We start from the raw sequence: 24,696 nt of genomic DNA on the forward strand, positions 1-24,696 counted from the left end.
GAGAGACTTAATGACAAGTATGTGCCATCACTAGAACACTTAGTGGAGACACATCCTGTGCGTCAGTGTGCGGTGCACAGATTTTTGCACATGTCAGTTTTAAGTGTGTGTGAGTACGAGCTGCACCAGCCATTGACAGCATATAGCTGATAGGTCTGCATAGCTAACATCCAGCCGTTAAAGCTCAGGGTAAGCTCATTCAGCTGTGCTCCTAATTAAATATTACAAAGACGGAGTCTAAATTCTGACAGAACGTAACTGCACACGGTCACTGTGTGGGATGAAGGTGTTTCCCCTCTCTCCATTGTGAAGTCTTGTTTGTACAAAATCCTCCTTGACAAGTCTCTCCGCTCGGCAGCCATCTTGGCAATGCCCCCAGGCAACTATTTCAGACTAACAAGACCAGGCTCCTATCTGAATGAATGGGGAGGAAGTCATGACTGCACTGTCACAGGGACATGAAAACTGCATGGATTGAATCAAAAAAAAAAACAAAAACAAACTTTTTTATGCTACTGAGCACGAGCACCAACGTGTTTCACAGCTCAATCCAGACGTGACGTGACGCCGTCAGCTCATCCCACCAGAGCACCTGAAGAAAAGCAGGAGTTTATGTCTGATGTTTAAATAAATCCAGCTGATTTGATATCATCCTCTGCACCCGCTGCCACCACCAGCACCATGAATCTGCTCAAACTCAGCTCTGCACGTGTCGCTGGAACAACTCGACTGGCTGTTTCAGGGAAGGGGCTGGACACGTGTCGTATAACCGCCATCTTTGGTGTTAAAGGCTATTCTGTGTGGTTTGTCTCCACAAATGTGAGAAAGCAACAATAACAAACTAAAATAAACAGCACAGAACCAATCAAGGTTTTTTTTTCTTTTAGGAGGCAACATTGAAAATAATGAGCTCTATTTAACGTAGGCATCTGTATGTGTGTGGGTGTGAATGTACTCCAATAATTACCCAGAGCTTTGAAACTCTCATACTCACTCAGTCCAGCACACTGGGCCTTTTCATTTTGTTGTTGCTTTGTTTAAAGCCATTGTTCCTCTGCGAGCCTAATTAGACTGGGGGCCTTAGAAATGTGAAGTAGGCCACTGAGGAGAACTGGTGCTGGCTAGCAGGCAGGGTGAACCAGGGGCCAGAACAGGATGTGGTGTCCTCATTGGTACTACAGAGTTCACTCTGTACTTCTCTGGATAAATATAGTGACCTGCTGTATGAAGCACAGCCATCAAACCACTGCAGGCTGCAGGTGTACCTGAGCTCAACTTTACTGGATTACAAAATGCAATGAAAGAATCCAAGTGGAGACAAAAAAAGACGCAGGGTAAACTCAGTCCAGTCACTTTCACTAATCTAACAACTGCAAAGCTGAGACAGTAGATCATTTAACAAAGGAGAAGACACGCATTGGACAACTTGATACAGGTACGTACACACTGGGCCTGTTAACCAACAGAAATGTACAAATATGAGGCTGTTAATCAAAGACGGGCACACAGCGGGGCTTTTAACAAAGGTGTGGACGAGGCTATTCATCAAAGGTATGGGCACACTGGGTCCCTTTATTAAGAAGGTGCTGATGCCTGCTGACTTCTGCGACGTAAACACAGACACATTACAAGCTCTGTGTTAAAGGTGTGGACGCATGCTGAGTACAATGGTAAAGGTAGACACACACACACGAGGCCAATTAATGCTCCGATCGTGCTGAAACAGGAGAGTTCACAGAAATCTGTTGTTTTTTTTTTCCTTTTAAAAGTTTTTTGCGTTTTCAAGCTTTCACAAAAATAAGGGCAACAAAACAGGCAACGACGAGGTCAAATCAGCTGTTTACAGAAGACGCTCCGGAGGTGATGCAGACCGACAAAAAGGCTTTTTCAGTTTTACATCTTCAGTAGGAACCAGCGACAGAGACACGGCGGAGAGGTCATACAGCACTGAGAGACAGACTGACACACTGCTGGTGTCAGTTTGTGGTGTAAATAGTTGGTGGATGTGTTGATGTAAAAATCCAACAAGGTTGTCACGGTTCAGCTGCTGTTTACTGGTGTTACTGGTGTCAAGTAAACAGAAAACACCGGCACTGGGAGCTCACTATCTGGTCTGACATAAACAGCTGTTTACTCTACTGCTTTACTATGTTTCTTCCAGGGCCATTAAGCTGTTAAGTGGCTCACCTTAATGTTTTATGACGACTTAATCAAATACATTGAGTCCAAGTCAAATCTATTCAGTTACTGAGTGGGAGGAGGGATGAAAAGATTTTAAAGGCAGTGAAACAAATTAAACTCAAGCACCAAGGTTCAAAGCACAAACGACGCACTGTGATTGTATTTGAACAAACATCTGTGTCTGTCTGTCGTCTGTTTAGACTCCTGTCTTTGACTGCCTGATTGATATGCATGTGTGTGCTGCAGGTGTCAAAGGAAAATTAAATATCAGTCAGTGGTGTGTCGCTTCATGTTTAATGCATAATCAGGGAAAGACAGAAGGAGTTTAGATCTATATGTCTCTGAGTTCTTCAAAAAGCAGTATTTCTAGGGGGGCTCTAACTAGAGGGAGAATAATGAGGAATGTACACAATGACAGGAGCTGTTCATCTACCTGTCTGTGTGTCTGTCTCACCATCTATCAGCCTGCCTGCCTGTCTGTCTGTCATGGAAATTTCCATTGTCTGCTTACCTGCCATTTCCATCTGTCTACCTGTGTGTGTGTGTGTGTGTGTGTAGGAATGCAGGGTGCTGAACATACGCTGAAGGAACAGAACACACACATGCTCCACGCAGCAGGATAAACACACACACACACACACAGACACAGACACACACACTGTTGTTGTGGAAAGGTCAGTCTGACTGTGCGGTTGGACATCGGACGGTGGCTGACAGGTGTCACACAGCACCAGGTAACACACCTTGTTTTGTTCTCGCTCTGTCAGCCCGACAGCATCCCCAGACCTCCCTGCTGAAAACACACACACACACACACACACATACGTACAGCATGCACACATCTAAACACCCTCATGTACACAGAACTACACAGACGGTGTGTTTATTTACCAGGTGTTTGTCTGCTGGTGTGTGTGATGTGTTGGCGAATGGCCGTCCCATTAAAAATAGATCCTGTCATGAGCGTTTTATCTTTCACGGACGAGAACTTCAAAAGGTCTGCCATTAAGCACAGAGGAACAAACTCATGTTCAGGATTTGGGATCAGCTTCTCTTAAGCACCTTAAACGTCCTTAGTTTTATTTTACAATACCTTCAAATAAACATCAACAAGCTTGGATTATTCTATCATTACACAACATACATAACCCCCCTGAGCACTGTGTCAAAACACTGGAAACATTCCTAACATTACATTCAACACTAACTTCAGTTTGCTGTCAAGAGCTCTTAGTGTAAAACCGTCTTAGAAATCCTACGAACGTCACAACAGCAGTTTTCTTGCTTCTCGCCAAAAGTACTTCAAACATTTTCTGCCTCATATCAAACTTAAACGTAGAGCAATTAGTCTGACACCAAAACATATTAATCCCTGTTTTCTGTGAGGTATCAAAGCCATCACGTCAAAATAAAAGCCCTGCTTCATTAGCAATATCCACGGCTGATATATGACTCTAACAACTTACTGTATTCACACTGAACATAAGGGCTGAGAGAGCGAGTCCACAATGACGCAGACAAAGACTCCATCTCTCCCAGTCTGTGATTGCCCATCGTTTTCTCTGCAGAAAAAGTAAATGTCGTTATATTTGGAGGAAGTGATTTATTTTGTAGTCTCTCAAACACTCGGAGGATACGGAGTCATTTAACTCATGTTCATAAGAAATACAAACAAATGAAGGCTGAACTGAGTGTAATGTACGAATGCTAAAAACAATGAGAAAAGACACTGCATGAGTATATGATTCTTTATGAGGGTGAGACCAGGTGAGGGGAAAAGAATAAAGAGGAGAAGTGAATAGAAAGGGAGGAAGAGAGAGAGGAGGAAAAGAGAGGTGCAAGGAAGAAGGCATGAGAGGAGAAGGAGGAGAAAAAGAGGACGACTAAGAAAAGGAAAGGATGTAGAAGAGAAGAAGAAAAAGCTGAGAACAGAAGAGATGGAGGAGGAGAAGAGGCAAAGGAGAAGAAGAGGAAGGGAACAGAAGCAGGGATATAAATAGAGTGTGCAGGGAGCTGTCAGCTGTGGAAGTGTAGTTCAGCTGGATACATCAGTCCAGGTGTTGTTACTGGCCTCCAGCAACCAGAATGCACCTCTCTCCCTCTCTCTCTCCCTCTCTCTCTCTGTTTGTGTGTGTTTGTGCTGACTGAGGGGAAAAGTTCTCTGTTAAACTACAATGAGGCGACCCTGAGGGCCTGACCTTCCACTGATGGATTAACACGCTTTACACACTCACAACATCATCAACAAACACACACTGGCATGTGTGTAAACAGGTACACACACATAGATAAATAAAAATATGCACACACACACACACACACACACAGACACACAGACCTCCTCCTGTCTCCTTCACCTCCAGCTTATCATTAATGTGGTACTCAGGGAGGGTATAAAGGGGCTTTAATGGAGGAAGAGAGAGAGAGAACTTCCATGGCAACACTGGTCTTTGCTTTAATGCCGATAAAGAGAAGTTGCACAGTTCCAGAAAGAGGCCCGTTTCCAAACCGGTCCCTGGGCTCTAAAGGTGGATTTATCTTTCTGCTTCCAGAGGTTACAGCTGCTGTCGGCTGAACTGGAGCTGACACACACCTCCTCTGCATGTCAAGGCCACGAGGGCTCTACAGATAAACTATACAACCATAAGCATGTGGCTATGCCATTCAGAAGCCAAAGACATTAATCTGCTGCTAACAGCGTGCACTCCTCTGGGTTCAGGCTGCAGGGATCTACTCCCATTAAGACACAAACACATCACAGGAGTCAAACACTGATGTTGGGTGATGGGGTCTGGCCCACTTCTTCCCTTCACTGGAACTAAAAGGACCTGGTCCCAACCAGGGAAAAACTAGATGGACTGAAAGTACATGGACTGATGAAGCCCCCCATTATTAACAAGTCTGCTTTTAGTCTGCACATTCTCTGTCAGCAGGAGTTTAAAGCCCATGTCTTTTTTTCCTCTGATATGTTTTCGCTAACAGCCACAGTTTGATATTTTCAGCTGTGAGTTGCTCCTCCTCCTTGAGCATTGCATTGTGGGACCGTCCACGGCTCTCAGAGATCTATCAGGTATGCGTGCTGATATCTTTGTAGTGTTAGTGCTGGAAAGCAAGTGCACTCAGAGAATAAACCTGCTCGGAATTCATTTGCAGAGTGGAAGTGGGACACAGCATCTGACCTGTTATGATCAAAATGGAGGGTGTTTAACCCCTAACAAGCTGCAGCTCTTTGTTTTTCCTGCTGCACTTTGATTTGCACAGCATCCTCAAAGGACCCGTGCTGCAAAGAAAGAAGCGATCATTTGTCAGCCAACATGGACTCGTTAAGAGCAGAGCTGTGCATTCAGGAGAGATGCAGTGTGTAAGTGTGTAACTAAACCCATCAGCTCAGGCAGAGCAGCGAGACATTTCTCTCTGGACAGACACCTGATTCTGTCACTGCTCACTTACGTAACGAACACAAGGTAGGGAGGAAATGAATCAGCAGAAAAAGGCTGAAAAACAAGTGTCTACATGAAAAGAAAATACTATCTCTGAGGGAGCTGTGCTCTTGGTTTGTTCTCCTGTTGTTAGGTTCTGGGCAGCAGGGAGCATCATTCAGCCAGAAGCTCTGAAATAAAATCTCAATGACAGCAACAGCTGCTCTGCTGAAGTGTCCTTGTGCAAGACACTGAGGATAACTCAGGTAGCACTGTGACAGCAGTTTCTCCACTTCAGGTGCCAAAGGTGCTGTCCAACTCAAAATTCAGAATTAGCTACAGAATCTTGAACATTGAAAAGCAGTTTAAACCTTTAACCAGTTTTAACCTGCTCTGTATCGACAAAAAAACGCAACTGTATGATAATAATTAGAATAATAAAAAGATAGATATCTCTTTGTGTTATTGTGTCACCTTCAGTAAAGTACCACAGTAACACAGACACACTAACAGATGGAGGCAGTGGTATTCCAGCAGCTCCCAGTAAAATCCCTGTTATTGTCCATGGAGTCTGGTGGAGATATATAGAGATGTTTCTGGTTAAACTAAAAGAATCTTAGTCTTTAATAAAAAGCTCTGTCTCTGTAGGAATCCTATCATAATGTAGACAATCTGAACCTGTCAGCGGTACAAACAAGAACTTTAGTGGACGTACTTTGCCCATTAATTTATTATGGGCTTATTATGGGATTATATTGCAGCAGCTGTTGGCAGTCAGTTATCGATCATTCACACCCAAAAATATGGGAAAATGAGGCCTGAGTTCAAAAATACCTGTGTTATTCTTTAGACTTGGTTTTTGAACAATGCTGTCTGGGAGTTTTCTCTCAGTGCTCACAGTTATTCCAAAGCACGGCGGTCTGATTTGTTCGGTTCGGGGACGCACTGAGCACTTTTCCCTCTGCACACCTTCACTGAATCTCTGCCTGAATCCCTGCAAGCTGCAGGACTGCTGCAGCAGCTGAACTCTGACCGAGCTGTGGAGAGGGAGAGATAAAAGAGAATTTCCCTACAGGGAATAAAACAGGATCAGGGAGGAGAAAAACAAGAACCTTTGTTAAAAAAACAAAAAAGAAGAAATGAAACTTTGTCCATTGTTATTAGGAGTTTAGAAACTTTGCAAGCACAGAATTGTTGGCAAAGGTTTTGAACAGGTTTCATGACTTAACTGGGCTCCTCTCTGCCTACGAAGGTCACATGTATCTTCAGTTCAAGTGAGAACAGGAAAAATATCACGGCATATGTATATATTATCACTCTCTAGTCATCTATGAGCAAAGGAACCTTCAACTTAATCAGGCACATGTTTAAACCACAATCTGTCCCTGTAAGTCTTTAAGTAAACCTGGGATTCCAGAGTCAAAGACCTACTCTTTGTACAGGCACCATCCATCCTGACTATCTCCCTGTGATCTGTGCAGTACAAGAAAACTGCATCTCATCCGCTGAAAAAATCCAGAACATAAACATAATTTCTTGGGGGGCCGAGTTGAGGAGATATATTCCTCTGTGACGGAAATAAATCACAAAGAAAAATGTGATCACGCCTGTGCACAATAACTGAGTCTGAAACAAAGCCTTTTAATCTGTTACCACCTAATCTCCTCAGATACGTTTCTTCAGATGAAGTGTACATGCAAACATGACTGAGGAAATAGAACTTTTACATCCTGATCTGGTTTCTGAGTTTATTTCGGGGGACTTTAATCTGGTGACCAATCATCGCTCAAACTATACATCTGATCTGGTTTGTTCTCAACATTCATTTCTTCGCTCTCTAGGCTTGGAGACAGTGAGAAGAAGAATGTGTTGAGAAACGTCGAGTGAAAACAACCACTGCTCCTTCATATCTACATCTACATTTCTGTAGACGACTGTTTCCTAACAGATGAGTGAGGATATGGAGACGGAGATTACTTTGAGTAACGCAGGAAACACATCTTGATAATAAATAGTCTCAGTGTTCTATTGTTCTTCCAAGAGTGGTGAAATCAAAACCCAGAGAATACAATACCTGCACTAATAACAGTCTTCATAAATGTATTGTCTCCATTGTGTTTATTAAATCCTCCATTTTCCTTCAGCTTCTCTCTCCTCCATTCATTCATTTATTCATCCCCTGTGGTTTCTGTTCTAAGCAAGTGGATGAATGATCATTTTCTATGCGCTTTAGGTCTCTGAGCGTTGGTTTCCATTAGCAGCCAGCTAAAATCTGTCACAGACTGAGAGGCTTTTGTTCAGAACGCCTGCTCATCGCTATCGTTCAACACGGGGACTCCTATCTGCAACCAAAACCCTCTAAAGCTTCGCAGCAAAGAGGCTTCTCTAATGTGGCTACATGGTGTTGGAGAGAATAGATCTGAATATAATCAAAGTGATGGGAACTGGGAGTAGAGTACAAAGGAATACAAAATATATGTATCACATACAGAGATATGAGACAATACAGTTCAAAGAGTTATTCCTGGAACAACCCTCGTTGTTCTAAACTTCTGTAGAAGAAATGACAAAATGTGAAAGTCATCACTAATCAACAGTCCTTTAAAGCGAAGATGACTTTCTTCTATAGCAATATTGAAACTTTTCCAACTTGTATGAGCGTACACAAAGACTTAGGATAACTATTTTGCCATTTCAGAGTCTCAGTGTTTTTACTGTTTCTCTGTCATGTGACTGCTTTAAGGAAGTCGAGAAAATTCAATAATACCTGGTCTCTGAAGTCGCAGTTTTTGCAGGTCTTCTCTTTTCTTTTCATGCACATACATGAGAATACACAAACATTTTTATAGCAGGTAGTCCTTTGGTTTAAGGTTAGGTGAGAAAAACCATTTTAGTATATAAAACATTGATGCTAATTGAACTAAAGACAAACAAACGCACCTGAACTATTCACAAGTAGAAACATTCCAAAGACAGAAACTAGCATGCCATTTCTCTCTGCCAATGTTTGGTATCTGAAAATGTTTTTCTTCTGTAAATGTAACGTCAAATTTGACATGACGTTCGCAACAATGACAGAAAAGTCTTCTTTTAATTTTGGACCCTCACAGGAATCCTCAACAATGGCTGACTCACAAAGGGAAGCTGCTCTGGGATGTTACTTTAACGCAGCTGAAAGGCCGTTCAGTCAGCAGTGAGGGGATTGATTTTGTTCTGTGAATTGAGCAATTGGAAGTCAAATTGCTGTTTGTGGATATTGTCTGAATGCGCTGCTCCTCTCTGGGGAGCAGAGTCAGTCCTTCTGCATCCAAATTGTTTCACAGCATTAAAAAATGAATCCTGTGATACATTATACATGATGAAAGATGGAGAAGTGAAATCCTCCCTAGAATTGTCCAGATAGATCAAGGTTCCTCTAAAAGTCTCTTTAAAGTAAAAGAAAATGTTTACCATTAACCTTTTTATACTCTCTCCTCGAATATCTGTAGCCATGTGAACGCCTTCCAAGGCTCACTACTGCCTGCAGCATTTTTAATTTAGGTGGTATTAAAACAGAAAACAGTTTTTCTAAATGTTTCTAAAAGTTCTCATTAGGTCTTTTTTAAAGAAACAATACACCAGCAACAAATGAGGCGAGAAGTCTCACTCCCCTCCCTCTTCACATCCGAAGGCCTATAAATGCTATTAGCCTCTGATGGCACCACCCAAACACCATCAGAAGTTATCCACTGTTAGTTTTCATTGCCTATAAAGCCATTGTTATTGCTGAGCTGACGCCGTGCTCTGCTTTACAGCTGCTACAGACAGTCACACTGTCCTCATCTCTGCTTTAAGAGGCCGCAGAAACGTCCTTGATACACTTTGTCTTTTGCTGGCAAACAGATGTGTCCTCGCTCACTGGAAGGGTTATACATACTGATACACAGGTGCACAACAGGGCAGAGTCAAAGCATGGACAGGCAGTACCCATGAACCATATGCATGAATTATAATAGGAGCCCAGCAAAGTGATTGGAAGTTTGTACTTCCTGTATGTCAGGGCTTCAGTTAATGTCAGTGGATTGTGTCATTTAGCATAAGTATGGAGGTTAAGAAACACTAGTTTAAGTGATAATTATTGTAGAGTGTAAAGATCTATCTCCACCTTAGAACTTTATATTTCTGTGTATCAGCTCATCAGGAGCATCTCTCTCACACTGACCTATCAGAGACAGCTGGTGGCTGACACATACACACTCCTAGCACACCGAAGATCAACATACCTGTCACTCCTTCTTTGTGCGCTCTGTCAGTGTGGTTCTGCAAACACACACACACACCACCCGCCTTCACATCGCACACACACAGCTGTCAGTTTATTTATTTGTTTACAGAAGGATAAAGACAGAGCGTGTGTGTGTGTGTGTGTGTGTGTGTGTGTGTGTGTGTGTTTATCAGACGGCAACTAAAATAGCAGATGCACAACAAGGTTCACCACCAGCCTACTAACCTGTGAGAGGTTCACAATGTGAGAACATGTTTAAGAGAAAGAGAGAGATTATATACGTATGTGTGTGTGTGTGTGTGTGTGTGTGTGTGTGTTCGGTATGTGTGTGCCGGCCTTGTTAAAGATCCATTTCTAACTCTGGCAGATTCAATATTTATCAAATAGAGACGCAGGTGTCCAACTGCTGGATCTGAAATTACCACGGAGGATGTGTGTGTGTGTGTGTGTGTGTGTGTGTGTGTGTGAGAGAGAGAGAGTTTGAATATTGGCAGACGTTAGCTGAGCCAACAGACAGAAATTGTCTCCTCAAACATTTTCCATCACTCGTGTCACATCAAACCCTCTGAGTTATCATCACACTTCAGCAGCTTTTGTTTCCATTTTACACCAAATCAAATGGAATGCTGCTTCAGCTCGTCCATCAGGAGGGTAAAAAATCCTGAACCCAATAATACCAGTCATATACTGGACCCTGCAGTTACTCTAGTTAATATGAAGCAGACCCACCTGGTTTGGAAGGTCTCAGTATTTCTTTATCAATGGGAGCCGATCAGGATCAGGTCCAGCTGTGATGTGACGACTGGCCTGAAAAAGAAGAGGTGTTTAACATGAAATCAAACTCTTCACCTGATCCCACACTGTTACCACAGGTTCCTATAGAGAGGTGTGACTAAACTGAGGCAGGATATTTACAGTTGTACTTATTAAAGATGACAGTATACCACAATAATACAGACTAAACCTAAATGAGTAAAATAAAGATCAAATCTATGTGTTCATATGATACATTTCTCCAGACTCCAGAATATGATTTTAGAATTTAGAAGCAGGCCATCGTCACATCACTGTCACGTCTGAGCGGTGACCTGTAGTTACAGGTAAATCACAGAGCAGTGACACAAGCTGCGATGGAGCTTCAGTTTCCTGTAGGGACAGTCATGACTCGAATGTAGGTCAGAGTCCAGCAGCACTCACTGCAGAGCACACTTTACTTATATATAACTAATAATAATAATTACAAAAGGAGAGAGGGCTGATGATGAGGATGGTATTTCCCTGAGGATCTGTCACAGAAACCTGTCCAGGATGAAGCTGAAAACCAAAACCTGACTGGTTCCTTTAATCCATCTGACGTTTTGTTTGGCGGCGACTCCTCTGCCTCCCACTGCCGTCACTCAAACTAAAGTCACAGTATGGTGCATGGGCGAGTGGTAAGATTCAGGCAGCTTCAGGTTACATCAAACAGTTTAAACACTTTCACATGTTTCATTTGTTTCTATCAGTACAAGCAGAGCTTCTATTCCTCTAACGACAATAATCCCAACAAACCTTGTCAGAAAAATCAGTCTGATTTTTTTATACTCATACGATCATCTCCATTGATTTGGCTGCATGAAACTAACTAACTGTTTAGTTTTCACTCAACAAAGTTACATCAAACTTTTCACTTGATCCCTGTTTGCAATAAAGTGCAAATATCTTGTGCAAGATTGTGAATCAGGATTATAAAACCATGAATCAAACCCATACGGCTTCTTTGAATCAGACAGAACTGAAGAAGAGAACAAGAAATAAAGATTGGGATCCATTCAGCCATAAAATCTGATCCTCTTCACTGCGTCTCGCTGTCGGACATCTGAATCAAACATCATCCCCCCGTCTCCAACAACTTCAACAGCAGCTGTGTGTGTGTGTGTGTGTGTGTGTGTGATAAAAGCAGAGCTCCCTCCCCTCTGCTCTCTCCCAGACTGCTGGTTACTGATATCGATGATGGCACACAGCGAGGATGTTGATGCCTCAGTTTTAAATGGGTGAGTTGGGACGGTCGAGTCAGCTCCAGAGGAAGCCCTTTGTACTGCAGAGGCCAGTATGTCTGGTTAATGAGACCCTGGTTCAGGCCAGGACAGCACGGCCTTATGGGAAAGATGCTGCTGCTGCTCTAGTCTTATTAAGATGAGAGAAGAGATAAGCTGATGGGGGAGAGTCAGCCCGGCCGTCCTCTGTCTGCAGTCTGCTCCATTCAGCTGTAACTGGGCTTTGGGAGGACGTTTGTCCACAGTGGAGATGGTGGAGGCTTAGTTCTCTGATGCTGATTGGTGACTGGATGGTAACAGTGCTCGTCCTTTGTCTCATTTTATTTTTCATATCATCTTCAGCGAATGAAATGTACGACGAAGAGAGAAGGTGGATGATTTGTCTGATCAAGATGTGACCTCGCTGAAGTTCTGACTTTCTCTTCCTCATTTAGAGCAGGTTTCATTCCAGAGGAGTTTCAGGCCGTGGCTGTGGAGCAGTAAGCCTTCCCTCTCTGCTCCACACTGTTCATCTTCTTTTCTTCTGATCTGTCCATCCATGTCCTTCAGCTCTCGGCTGTAATCCTCCAGGGGACACGGGGGTAAAAATGAGGAAGCAGGACAGCAACACTGATTCTCTGATGTGGATTTGGGTTGGATTTACTACATCTGTCGGCTGTAACTGTAACTCTTTCTAATCTGAACTTTTATGTCTTGATGACAGAGACACAGAAAAGCCTGGAGATGAAAACATGACAAAAGCTTTAGGAACAGAGGTGCCAGTGCAGAGAGTGCAGCAGTGTGAGCTTTATGCAGCCAGGTAGAGGTGTAGCTGTGAGGAGGAAACCAACTTTAACCGAGAGCTTCAGTTGTCTAACTTCACCATGTTCTAACAGCAGGTCACACCTACAGCTAAACTGTTTTCTGGAGCTCTAACCATCCCACTGCACAAATATACAAGAAAAACATATGAATACAAACGCACTGAGTAAGCAGACTAAACTGTATATGTATGCAAAATGTGCAGAAAACATAAATATACAGGATACAAGAAAATCCACATATTAAAAAGATCCTGTCATTATTTGCTCAGGCAAGCAGAGAGTGGAATTACTCTGCAAATGTTTTCCTGCCAAATCTGCTGCTGCTGCTGCTGCAGGTCAAATGACTCACCACAGCCAAACCTGGACAGCCAGGCGACCAGTGGACTCTCTCCATCCTGGGCATTAATGAGCGGGTTTAACAGGCTGCAGCCAGAGCTGGGATTTCTACAACACATCAGCCTCAGTTCAGGTTCGGACAAGAACAAACAAGGTTCGTTTAAGGCAAAATCATCCTTCACAAGGTCACACGTTCCACATTAGGAGGCAGAGAAGAGAGCGAGGAGTCAGGGAAATATCCCTGTTTTTCTCTTTCTTAGTGTCTGTTGTGGTGGAATAAACAAACAGCAGTAAGACTGACAAACATCCCAAAGTTATGAATAAAACAAGATGGTGAACACACACACACACACACACAGTCTGACACCTGTCAGATGCAGGATGGGAGGAGAAGGAGACTGTGGGAGAGGAGGGCGAAGGGTGAAGGAGAAGAAAGAGGGGGAGGGCGGCTGAGGAGGTGAGGAAGGAGAGGGAGGAAGAGTCCTAACAGAGTAAAGGTCTGAAGGAAGGATAGAGGGGATGGAGGGATGAATGGACGATAGGATGGACAAATGAAATGACGACTGCATGAATAGATGGATAGACTGATGATGTAGGATGGATGGATGGATTCTATTAATGAATGGGTGGAACTGATGGATGAACAGAAACACAACTGAACGAGGGACTAAAAAAAAAGAGAAAAACTTTCACTCTGATTCTATTAATAACCATCATCTATCAGCCTGATTAAATCACTAATCCTCTCTGTTCTCAGCTCGAATGATTAACACAGGAACACACACACACACACACACAGTCTAAACTGTGAGGACATGACTGAACACACACACAGGAGAATCTTTAAATTAGCTTTTACAGCTTTGTTCATTGTGATGTTTTTAGAGGTCTGCAGAGAACAATTAAAGTAAAATAAAATAAATACTAATAATGATCTCCTGATGTTTTCTGACTCAGTCCTCCTGCACCGTCCTCCTCTTTAAATCTGTCCCTTACTCAGCTAAGAATGACATGACTGCCAGTAAGGATGACAATGGAAAACAAAATGAAACTCATTTTCTATATGATTGAAGTGGCACACTGATTTCCTTCAGCCTGACAACCCTCCAGCCCTGGGTGGTAAAACACTCCATGTCAGCTCAGTTTAACAACACAACTCACTGGACCATGTTCAGGTTCATCACTACATATACAGCTGGTTTAGTCAGGTATGGTCAGGTGACTGGTCTTTACTGTCAACACAGGAAATCTTGACTGTTGATTTGTTTATTCCAGGAAATATCAGTTCATATAGAGCTTGTAGTAATGAGGTGAGTGCAGAGGTGCTCCACTCCATTCACAGGACTTTTTACACATATGTGAATGAAGTGGCTGAGAGTTGGAGGGATAGACGGATGAGCAGAGGGAGTGGGAGGAGGAGAGGAAGAGGAGAAGTGAGGGAGAAGAGGAAACAGAGGGAAGAGGATGTGAGGATGGATGGAGGAGTGAATGAGTGGAGGATTGTTTTATCCTGAGAGAGAAGTATAAATTCAGCAGGGAGCCGACAGAAGGGCCAGACCCAGCGCCCATCCTGCCAACACACACACACACACCGACACACACATTTTTGTGTGTGAATACATGGAGGCAAAAGGATGCATGCAAGTTTGTCTGTGTACGTCTCTGTGTGTGTGTGTGTGTGTGTGTGTGTGTTGGCTGAGGCTGGAGGCTGGCAGATGGTCAGAGCTGAGTCTCTCTCCCCTGTGGGTTCCTCAGCTCTCTCCCTCTCTCCCTCTCTCTCTCTCTCTCTCCCTCCTCATCCCTCCCTCCCTTCAGCTCCACCTCAGGGGGCTTCCCGTCCGTGTTAAGCCCCACCAGAACATCTCTCGGCTGGGCACAGACCCCCCCGCCCTCCCTGCCTGGAGCTGAACTTGCTGAATGTTCTTGGATGAAAAAATCTCACACTCTTGTGTTTTTCCATTTGATCTGAACATGGATTGGAGGTTAATGCTGTCTATTAAACAGTGAGGATCTTCCATGGCTCTGGGAGCAGTCAGACATTTTCAGATATCCATGGGTATCAGAGTCAAAGGAAATCTGTTCCTTTGATTCCTGGTAGATTTCATTCCTGATGTAGACTTAACTTTTCACAGCTGAGCTCAGAGCTGGGGGGGGCTCAGCGTCACGTTCAAGGGCATCTAGCTGTTTCTAAACTGTAAAAAATGAAACCATGTTTTTTTAAACTTCTGTCTTTTGATTAAGTTTTATTTTCTGTATTTTTACTAATATTAAAAATAACTATCTGGGTCAGTTCACCTTGCTTGCACATGACTGGAGTAGAGGCGAGGTTGGAGTTTTATGCTGAGGAACGCAGAACTATATTTTGGTCCAGATTAAACTGTTATCCTCGAGCTTACTGCTTAGAGAAAAAAAACACATTAAAAAATGCTGTGTAAGTGGAGACACACCGTCACACTCTGGTGATTTCACAGCCTACTTTAAATCAAATTGAAGGATTACATGGTGGCAGGTTCCATTTGTTTTGGGCAGATGAAAACTGTCAGGCTACACCTCAGCAACAAGAAGAAATAAACAAATAAACTCATTTGGAAAATTCTGTTTCCAACCACATCAGTGCTGTGACTGTGCTGTGGGTTCGAGTTAGAGACGTGAAGTGATCAGATGTTGCTTACTGGCTTCATGGTGTTTTTAATGATGGTGGTAAAATAAAGCACTTGTAGGAGCAGCATCATGTATATAGACTGATGGAAAATAACAAGTGATGCAGCTTTGTTTACAGGTCGTTCTCTTCCATCCCTAGTGAGGCAGGTGGACACCAGCTCTAACTCTGCAGGGGTTAATGGCTTCACTCGGTTTTATTTTGCCCTGTTTTGTAATAAAGTCTTTATGAGGTGTGTGTAAGAGGGAGGGGCGCTGGTTACTGCTTTAATGAAGCACAAGAGGCAGCTAAATGGACACTGCACACACACACAGCTACAGACCAGAGCGATCAGTTTACTCTCACCTGATCTGGCTGACGATGCAGTGATGTTTATCCAGGTTATAGGTCAGCACACACACACTCTCACACACACCTTACTGTATACACACAGCAGACAGAGCTCCTCGGAGCTGTCGAAGGTCACGGACGCCCAGAACAAACGGCTCGTACAAATCTGCTTGATGATCGTATAATGATGTTTACAGCTAAAATAGAATTATGGATATAATCTGCTTTGATGCCTGAGAGAGAAAGTTTAAACCAAACAAGTCAATTATTGACTAAATGGCCTTGACAACAGCCTGGCAGCAGCTGATCATGGGGAGGTAGAGAACTCTTTAACATTTATCAGGGTGGAAATCAAAGCACAAGAAACACCGAGGCTTCTTCCTAAATGAGGTGCTGCATTAGCTGAATGGAACGCACCCCAAATGTCTGATCACACCCCTCACCTCAAATTTCAGCAGCGGTGACTCGACCGTGTCTGGCTGACGGACGGATCTTATCCACCAATCAGAGGAGAGCCAGTGGGACGTGTCAGTCAGTCAGACGAGTCTATTTGGGTGTGAGTCTGAGGTGAGCTGTGGGTGAGTGCGTCCGTTTGATGGGCGATTTCCTGGCTGACTGATGGTGTTTTGAATGACTGATGAGGTGGATGATATGGTCGGGTGCGTTGGCGTCGCCGAGCTGATAGACCGAGCCCCTCCTCAGTTTACAGGCTGAATATCAACGTGGCCTTCCCTCTCAGTTTTGTCGCTTCTATCCTCCATTTTTCTTCTGTTTGCTGTCATTTTTGTCATCGTCTCTCTCACATCACACATTTCCCTCTACTCTCTGTCCCTGTGTTTCTCCTTGTCCTTCATTTCTCTGTCTGTTTTTGTCACCTTTGCCCTTTAACTCCATGTCACTTCCTGCTCTCATTTTTTATTCTGTTCTTGCCTGAGATTTTTCCTCTTTTTTGACTTTGTGTAATGTCACAATTCACTTCTTTTCTGCAGGTTTCTCATGTTCATTCCATCCTTTTGCATTATAAAGGGATACAGACCATAACCAACAATATTAGAACTAATATATGAAGAGAGTCTCTAATGACAGAGTGCTGCTGTTAGACAGACAGTATAAAAGATGTGCAGCCAGCACCATGAGATTTAATGCCACATTTATTACATTTAAATTCCCATTCAGTGTTTTAGAATAGTCTAGAGGAGTGCTGGTCTCTCTGGACCATTCAGTTACCAGGTTGTGTTACTCTTTGTTAACATGCTGCGCCTGTTTGGTGACAGGAAGTAAACTTCCTGCTTAGTTAAAATTCACCAAGAAGAGCCTGAAGCTTGGATAGAGAGACGGACAACAAACTAATCCACAGCTCCAAGCAAAGGACACACAAGACCACAATCTGTGTCCACAACATCACAAGGACACAGACTGGAAAAAAAAGACCAACAAGAAAGATGTCCGCACTTAAATCTGGTTTCTATTATTCTTTTCTTTTACTACAGAGAGAGAGAAGAGACCAAACAATAAATCTCAGGTCATCGCTGTCAAGTGTGTTTTCATTTCTACAAACGCTCCATAGAAATACATCACTGCTCTATAGGCTGGGTGGTCAATAGAGAGAGGCAGAGACACAGAGAAAGAGAGAGAGAGGGAGAGAGAGGGAGGTGATGAATCACAGAGGACGGTCTGCTCTGAAATATGTGGCTCTAAATCAAACTGTTAAACTCCAACACGACGGACGAGGAACAGTCCAGACAGATGGTGACTCTGTTATTAGATACATGTGAACTTAAACTACAGAGTCATTACAGTTTCATTTCAGAAATAAGACCTAATGTGATCTCATTTAGCGCTCCACACTCTCCACGTCTCACTGAGAGTTTGTCCAGCCACAGAGCAGCATCATTAAACCTCACATGAAGAGATTAAACCTGAGTGACACAGGACAGTCTTTGCTTTTAAAGTGGTAGAAAGTCCATTTTTCTGCCTCATAAGTCAAAGTAAGCTGCAGGTTCAGCAGAGACCATGGACTGTAAAACACCAGTGTGTCCTGTCTGTCACTGGATAACTCAGGTTTGCTGAGCAGCCTTTTTAAGTCGCTGTAACACACACACACACACACACAAAAAGCAAGTGGGCAAAGACAGCGGAGCCTGAAACAGCAGCAGCACCCATTATAGCCCTGTCTGATGGGCGGACATCATTCAATCATGCAAATGGTTGGAGCAGAGACTCTTTGGTACACAGCTGTTGATATTTCATCAACTCAAACAAACAAAGGTAAAGAGAAGGACAGGAACGTTTCAGCTGCCTCCTCTCTTTAGAGACTGTCAGAGGTTCATGAGTTCTGTTTGGACGGACACCTCGATGAACTGACAAAATGAAGGTTCTCTTTGTTATAATGAAATGAAGAAGACGTCTCTCAGTGTCAGATCTGACTCACAGGAGACCAGAGGGGCCATGATGAATCCTGTGGACTGTGTTTCCTCTACTGAGAAAAAGAGGTGCAGTAATAAACAGAGAGGCCAGACATTATCATGAAAATGAGACATTTCCATTGACAGGGGACAGGACATCAGCCATAACAGTAATACCACTAATAATAATAATCAGGATAACCACAGTTATGTTTGCATTCAGCTGTTCCCTGGCCTGTTGTGAATTACCAGAGATAGAATCCGTGTTATCAGCAGGGAATATGATGAATATGAATGTGAATATGAATGTGAGTGTGAGTGTGAGTGTTGGCCAGCTGTCTAGACGTAAACAATGTTCAGTTCTAATTCAGCTGCACTGTGCTCCCATTAAAAACAGCCCTTCAGTTCAGTGTCTGAATATTTTTAAAACCTATCTGATACAAACATGTCTGTTAGTTTAACAATAGACTGGTTTCAGAGTCGTATGAAACAGCCTGCTTTTTATTTCTTAAGCAGGAAAACAAACTTAATTTAACATCGTCTCATTAAAAGAGAGCGTTGACCTTCCAGACTCACCAACCACTTTAACAATTTTACAAGCTCATTGACTTTTAGCAGAGGGAAAAAGCTGACGGTGATTTTGGAAGGCAGCCTGGAGAGAATGTAAACTTTTCAGGCACAGAACTATTGGCCCCCACTGCTCTACAATTACTGCAAACTGATGCTAATGAGATTGGTAGATTTTGTCCAATTTTTGATTATGTTTCCCCAAACTGACACGCTGATGATGGTTAAAGGCTGTCACTTCACTGTGGGCAGCCTCACAACTCCATCTGTCTCTCTGTAGGTGAAGACACACACATTTCATCACTGCAAAACAACATTTCCCCACTTGTTGCCTTTAATAATAAAGTGCCAGGAATACAATAAGCAGTGGTGATGTGATTATGTGTAATCTATGCAGTAGTGGTTAGCAGACTGTGCTGTATGTCGGCATTTGGCTGAGGTCACATGAAACAACCTCAGGAATCAATGAGACTGATCAGTTGATCTACTGCCTCACCAATTAGTCATGTACAGTCAAATCTCAGAGGAAGGAGTAGATTGGTAACGAAGATGCATTAGTATCGATTCAGATCAATACTACAAGAGGCTGAATAGATAATCAGTGGAGTGATAGATTGGTAATTGATTGTCAGTGGATCTTTGATGGGTTTTCCTCATTCTACAGGTCGACAGTGTTAAAGTCCAGAGAGATTCCATAAAGGATCAGCTTTTAAAACATAATACACATCATGGAGCATTAGAAATCTCCACTGACTCAGGAGCAGGTGATCACATCACTTCCAAGTAAAATAATTGTGTTTAAAAAAAAGCTACTCTGACCATTAGCATGATCCATGTGGAAGTTCAGTGGACAAAACACCAAAATGATGATGTTAATTTGCACAGCATTAGATGTCTGCTGTGATGCTGAGCCTGCTCTTAGATATAAAACCACACTTTATTGATGCTCATAGTGACGGTTCTCTGAGCCAGGTGAACTAATACAGGACCTAATATAAAAGCTCATAGATAAGTAGCTCTCAGTTAGCTAGTGGTTCTGATTGTTTTCTTTGTTTTTCACACGGTTGTTCCTCCTGAACATCAGGACCTGGAAAGTGGCAGTACTTTGAACCAGAACAAAGTCAGGTCTTTCTTTGCTTCAACTTTTCTTTTACTTGATGAAATCAGTAACTTATCATATATCATATATCCCTGTGTCTGGCTTTTATGAGTGGTTAACATAAATCCACCAAAACCAAGAGCAGCAGAGAAGTTATCCACGACATGAAACCCTATGACTGGCCTCTGAAGGTAGCGCTGACATTTGTCTGACATTTAATCCAGAGCAACCTCTCAGTCAGGGCAACACACACTATGAAGTGAACTAAAATGAAATGACATCCAGTTCTCAGATCACCAATATGGTACATCAGGCAGCCGATACTGCAGGAGAGGAAGAATCAGAGGGACGACTCCTGCTAAAATATTCCTGTAATAAAACTCAAGTGCTGTAATAGAGCTTATGAGACAGAGGTTGAAGGGATTGTCAAGATAAGTGTATATTAGAGAACACAGAGCTGGATAATATGGCAGACAGGACGTGATGAGAGCATGCAAGTGTCAAATTTACACAGCGGAGATAAAGAGAGCAGGGCTAAGGCCAATACATCAGACTGACAGTGAGTTTTATTTAACATCAGGCTGTCAGAGTCGTCCAGGTGACGGAGCTTTCTCTCTAACGGCAAATTCAGAGACTCCTCAAAAAAACAAAGCTGACAGTCTTTAACCGAACTGATAGAATCCCATTATATTTATTATCCTGTATCTGTGTGTGTGTGTCTGCTGTTTGGAGCTGGGCAGGTGGTGTACAGTGTTTCACAGCTGAAGGACAGCTCAGATGTTTTGTGTTCAAACGTGACTCGGGTGAAGTGTTAGTCAAGGTGGACGAGTAAAACACTGTGCATGTGAGGTTTAACCACAGACAACAGAGGCTGGAGAATCTCTGTGAGGCCTCGACGACCTTCAGCAAAACACAAGAATCCATGAAAGACAAGGCAACAACCTGTAGAGAGTACCACACAGGGAAAGTATTCTATTCTTTGGCTGGAGTAAAAAATCAATCATTTTCTGAAAGCCACATTTTTCACATTACTTTTCATCTAAAAAAAAGGTAAGTTTTTATAAACTAACTCCAGTGGTAGACGTCTAGAAGACATGGCTGGTCAGAAGAAAGACTTCTCCGGAGCTCTTAGACATCTAAAGTAACACATACTAATGCTCTCTAATTCAAAACCCAGAGAAAGAGATTCCTCAGAATTATTTTGGACTCAAAGCAGTCCATGTTTAGAAGCTACAAGAATGCTCTCAGGACTCAGCAGTTGTGGGAGCACACAGCAATTGAAAGTAATGAGAAAAATAAATTATCCCTGTGCAGAGAGGTTCGGGGTGTACTCACACCCTCATCAATATTTATACAACATGGTCAAGTTATTAATTCATGAGACCTACATGGTTCAAGTGTTATTGAAGACGAGCCTTAGGGTTTTGAATTTATGAGATTTTCTTTCTAGTGTGTTTGTGTGTGTTGTTCTTCTCAGTCAAAGAGCCAACAGTCTAGGCCAGAGACAATGACAGAAACTCAACAAACACACAGCAGCGTGATCAATAAGTCACCTCTCCTCCAATCACCTGACAGAGCACAGAGACCGGACTGATGCTCCCAGTTCTCATGAGTTTCAGTTGAGAGCCACTGTGCCTGCTGCACCTCAAATGATGTGATAATGTGGTGCAAATAATAAGGTAAAAATAACATGTTTATTACAGCTCAAAAGGCTGAACCATATTATCTGGAAATATTTACTGTGTGGGCACACAACCATGGTAATTACTGCAGGTCAAAGTTGAAAAAGTAAGTACTGTAGCTGCAACATCTAATCAAAATGTACGACCTGCGATAATTTTCATCTTCACTTTTGTCCTCTCTGTGAAATAATTAGTTTCGTTTCTCTGGGGAAACTGGCCTCTTGTTTCCGACCTGCCTGTGTTGCTACCCTGCTGGACTCTGCTATAATGAGTCCCCAGATCTCAGCAATTAAAACACTGAGCAAAATGTTATTGTAAGAAATGAGAATGATGTCCAAGAGCACAAAAATCTAAATTAGTCCCAGGTTTCTTTTCTCACTAAACTCATGCAGGGAACTTTTCCTGGCAGGATGTAGCAGATGGAGAAACAAGCGCTCCTTGTGGAGGAGGGAGGGAGGCAGAAGGTGGATAATCGGGATCAGACTCCTCTCTGTGCTGACGAGAGGTGAAAACATGGAGGCTGGAAATCAGTGTGTGTGTGTGTGTGTGTGCTGCTGTCCTCCTCCCACGCTCCACAGATCACTGAAGGAGTTTCCAATATCAGGCTCTCTCAGATTATCGATCTACGTCTTCTCTTCTCTCTCGTCCTCTCCTCCACCTCTCTGGTTCTCATGCAAATTCCCTCTCCCTGTTTAATCCACCTGTCATCTGTCCTTTCTGTCCTCTCTCCTCCTCCTCTGTTGTTTCTACCCTTTCATCTCTGCCCCCTGACCGACTTCCTCTCGTCCCCCTCTCTCCGTCTCTCTCACTCGCTTCAGAATTAAATGGCCATCATTAGTTGTCATCACTCCCATAATTATTTTTCAGAAACTGCACCTCTCAGTGGGCCAGAAGGTGCATATCACCGACGCCTGCCCTCTCCTGAAAAACCACAGCACAGTTAATGACCGTGGTGCAGGACATAAAACTGTGAAACATAAACCTCTCTTCATATCTGAACTGGTGAATTAGGGGAATACAGAGAAAAGACAACCTGTGTTAGCCACTTAGCATCACTTCTCAGGCTGCAGAGCAATGTGTTGTCATCACATAGAGATGCTAGCTAGAGCTAGGAGAAGGAGTCGTCTTACCAAACCTCACCTCCAGGAATACAAACACATACCTCTTGAAAAACCTTTATATATCTTGCAAAATCAAACCAAACCTGTATCAGCGTTTGATTTAATCTTAACACAAAATGACCAGAAAAGGCTGGATCTCTTAAAGTAATCCTGTGAGAGTTGTCATTGCTAATAGCTTATTCTGCGTATTTTTTGACTGAATGTCGACAAACACTGGCCCTGCAGCTGACTAGCATCCTTCCTGAGCTAGTGACCTGAGCAGAGTCAAGTTCAGCTCAGAGTTTGAGAGAACGAACCGCGGCTCCAGACGAGACAGCTTCACAGGAAGTCTCAGACATTTCACTTGAACTTCAAGCAGTACTAACTTGATTTGTGTCTCACAATGTCTGTCTTCTCCCGACACGGGTGGTGTATATTTAGCGGTTTCTTTTATGGTGGTGAGTTTTGAAGCCGTTATCAACAAACTGAAGCCACCTCATTGGTCCCCTCACCTCCTGAATCTCTCAAAACCCAGAGTGAGGCCTGAACTTCCCAGCATGCCGAGGGGATTGGAAGCAGCGTGGCATTACCTCTTTGCAATTCTCTTTCCTGTTGGAACCCAGATGGAGACAGAGACCAAATCAAATACCCACAATCCCCTGGGTGAGGAGAGAGGTCTGGCAGTGTTAGATTAGATGTAGCCGTGTCAATAAGACAACACTGGCACTGGCAGTCACTGGGACAATAAATCTGTTCACCTAATGCAGGTGATAACAGTGATGGATGAAATATTACAGAAGCAGAGATATTCTTTAACACAGCATTTCATAACATGTAATCACATTTAAAGAAAAACACACAGAGGCAGAAAAGACTAAAAATACTAAACCTCTGCAGTGCCGTATACTTAAAGACATACAGATATTCACAGGAAAGAGATGGTCAGAGGACGAGACAATGAGGGAGGAAGGAAGAGAGAAAAATAGGAACAGAACAATAAATGCAGATAAAGATAAAGAGACACCTGAGGGGGTCTGAGAAAGAGAAATAGAAAAAACATGAACAAGAAATGAAATGAAAAGGGTGGGCGGCAGAAAGAGAAGGAAAGACAGTGAAAGAGAGGCAAAAAAAACCCATTCATTTACTTGTGTATCATGTATTAGATAGTGAAGAGAAGGAGAGGATGGAAACTGAGGGCATTCATTTCAGAAATAGAAAACAACATGCTGACAAGGAGAGTGTGATGGGAGAGAATAATGGGAGGAGATAAAGAGGGAGGGGGTGGAGGTGGAGGGCAGAAAGCAGGCGGAGAACAGCCAGAGAAAAGAGAGAGATAATGACGGTGAGATACAAGGATGGAGCAATGTTTCTTTTTTTTTTTGTTATTATTATGTCTATAAAAATATCATCTTCATGGCCATCCTTTCTAATCCACCTCCCACTCTCTGCTGCTGCATGTTCTGCCCTTCACTCTGCCTCTACAGAGGGATGAGTGCTCTATAATCACCTCAGTCTCTGTTTGAAAAGATCTCAGCTGCCTCTGCTGCCACACAGGTCCTGGATGAAGATATCTGAATGATTTGTCTCCTTGAGGTCACAAAACACTTATAGAACCACCACTGTCTTTGTATAATAATGTTAAAACTCCAGGTTGGTATGACCCTGACTCTTCATCTCTACAGCTTCATTATAAAAACACAGTCAAGCTCACACAATGCTGTACTGAAAACGTGTTGTAAACAGGTCTCTGATATGTGCATTGTGTTTGCTGGTTGTGCAGTGTCAGAGGTCAGTCCAGTCATTACACATTAACAT

General features: G+C 43.0%; 1 protein-coding gene across 3 annotated transcripts in view; it reads right to left on the reverse strand.

Moving 5' to 3' along the window:
* Nucleotides 1-24,696, reverse strand: part of si:cabz01090165.1 (uncharacterized protein LOC100333421 homolog) — a 235,488-nt gene that overhangs the window by 66,649 nt on the left and 144,143 nt on the right. For all 3 annotated transcript variants that reach the window (XM_051065438.1, XM_018685262.2, XM_018685261.2), the window contains one exon: nucleotides 10,594-10,671. The gene's annotated coding sequence lies outside the window, so the exon portion shown is untranslated. The remainder of the gene's footprint in view (nucleotides 1-10,593; nucleotides 10,672-24,696) is intronic.

This window comes from Lates calcarifer, linkage group LG21 (genome assembly GCF_001640805.2).
Source record: "Lates calcarifer isolate ASB-BC8 linkage group LG21, TLL_Latcal_v3, whole genome shotgun sequence".
NCBI lineage: Eukaryota > Metazoa > Chordata > Actinopteri > Centropomidae > Lates > Lates calcarifer.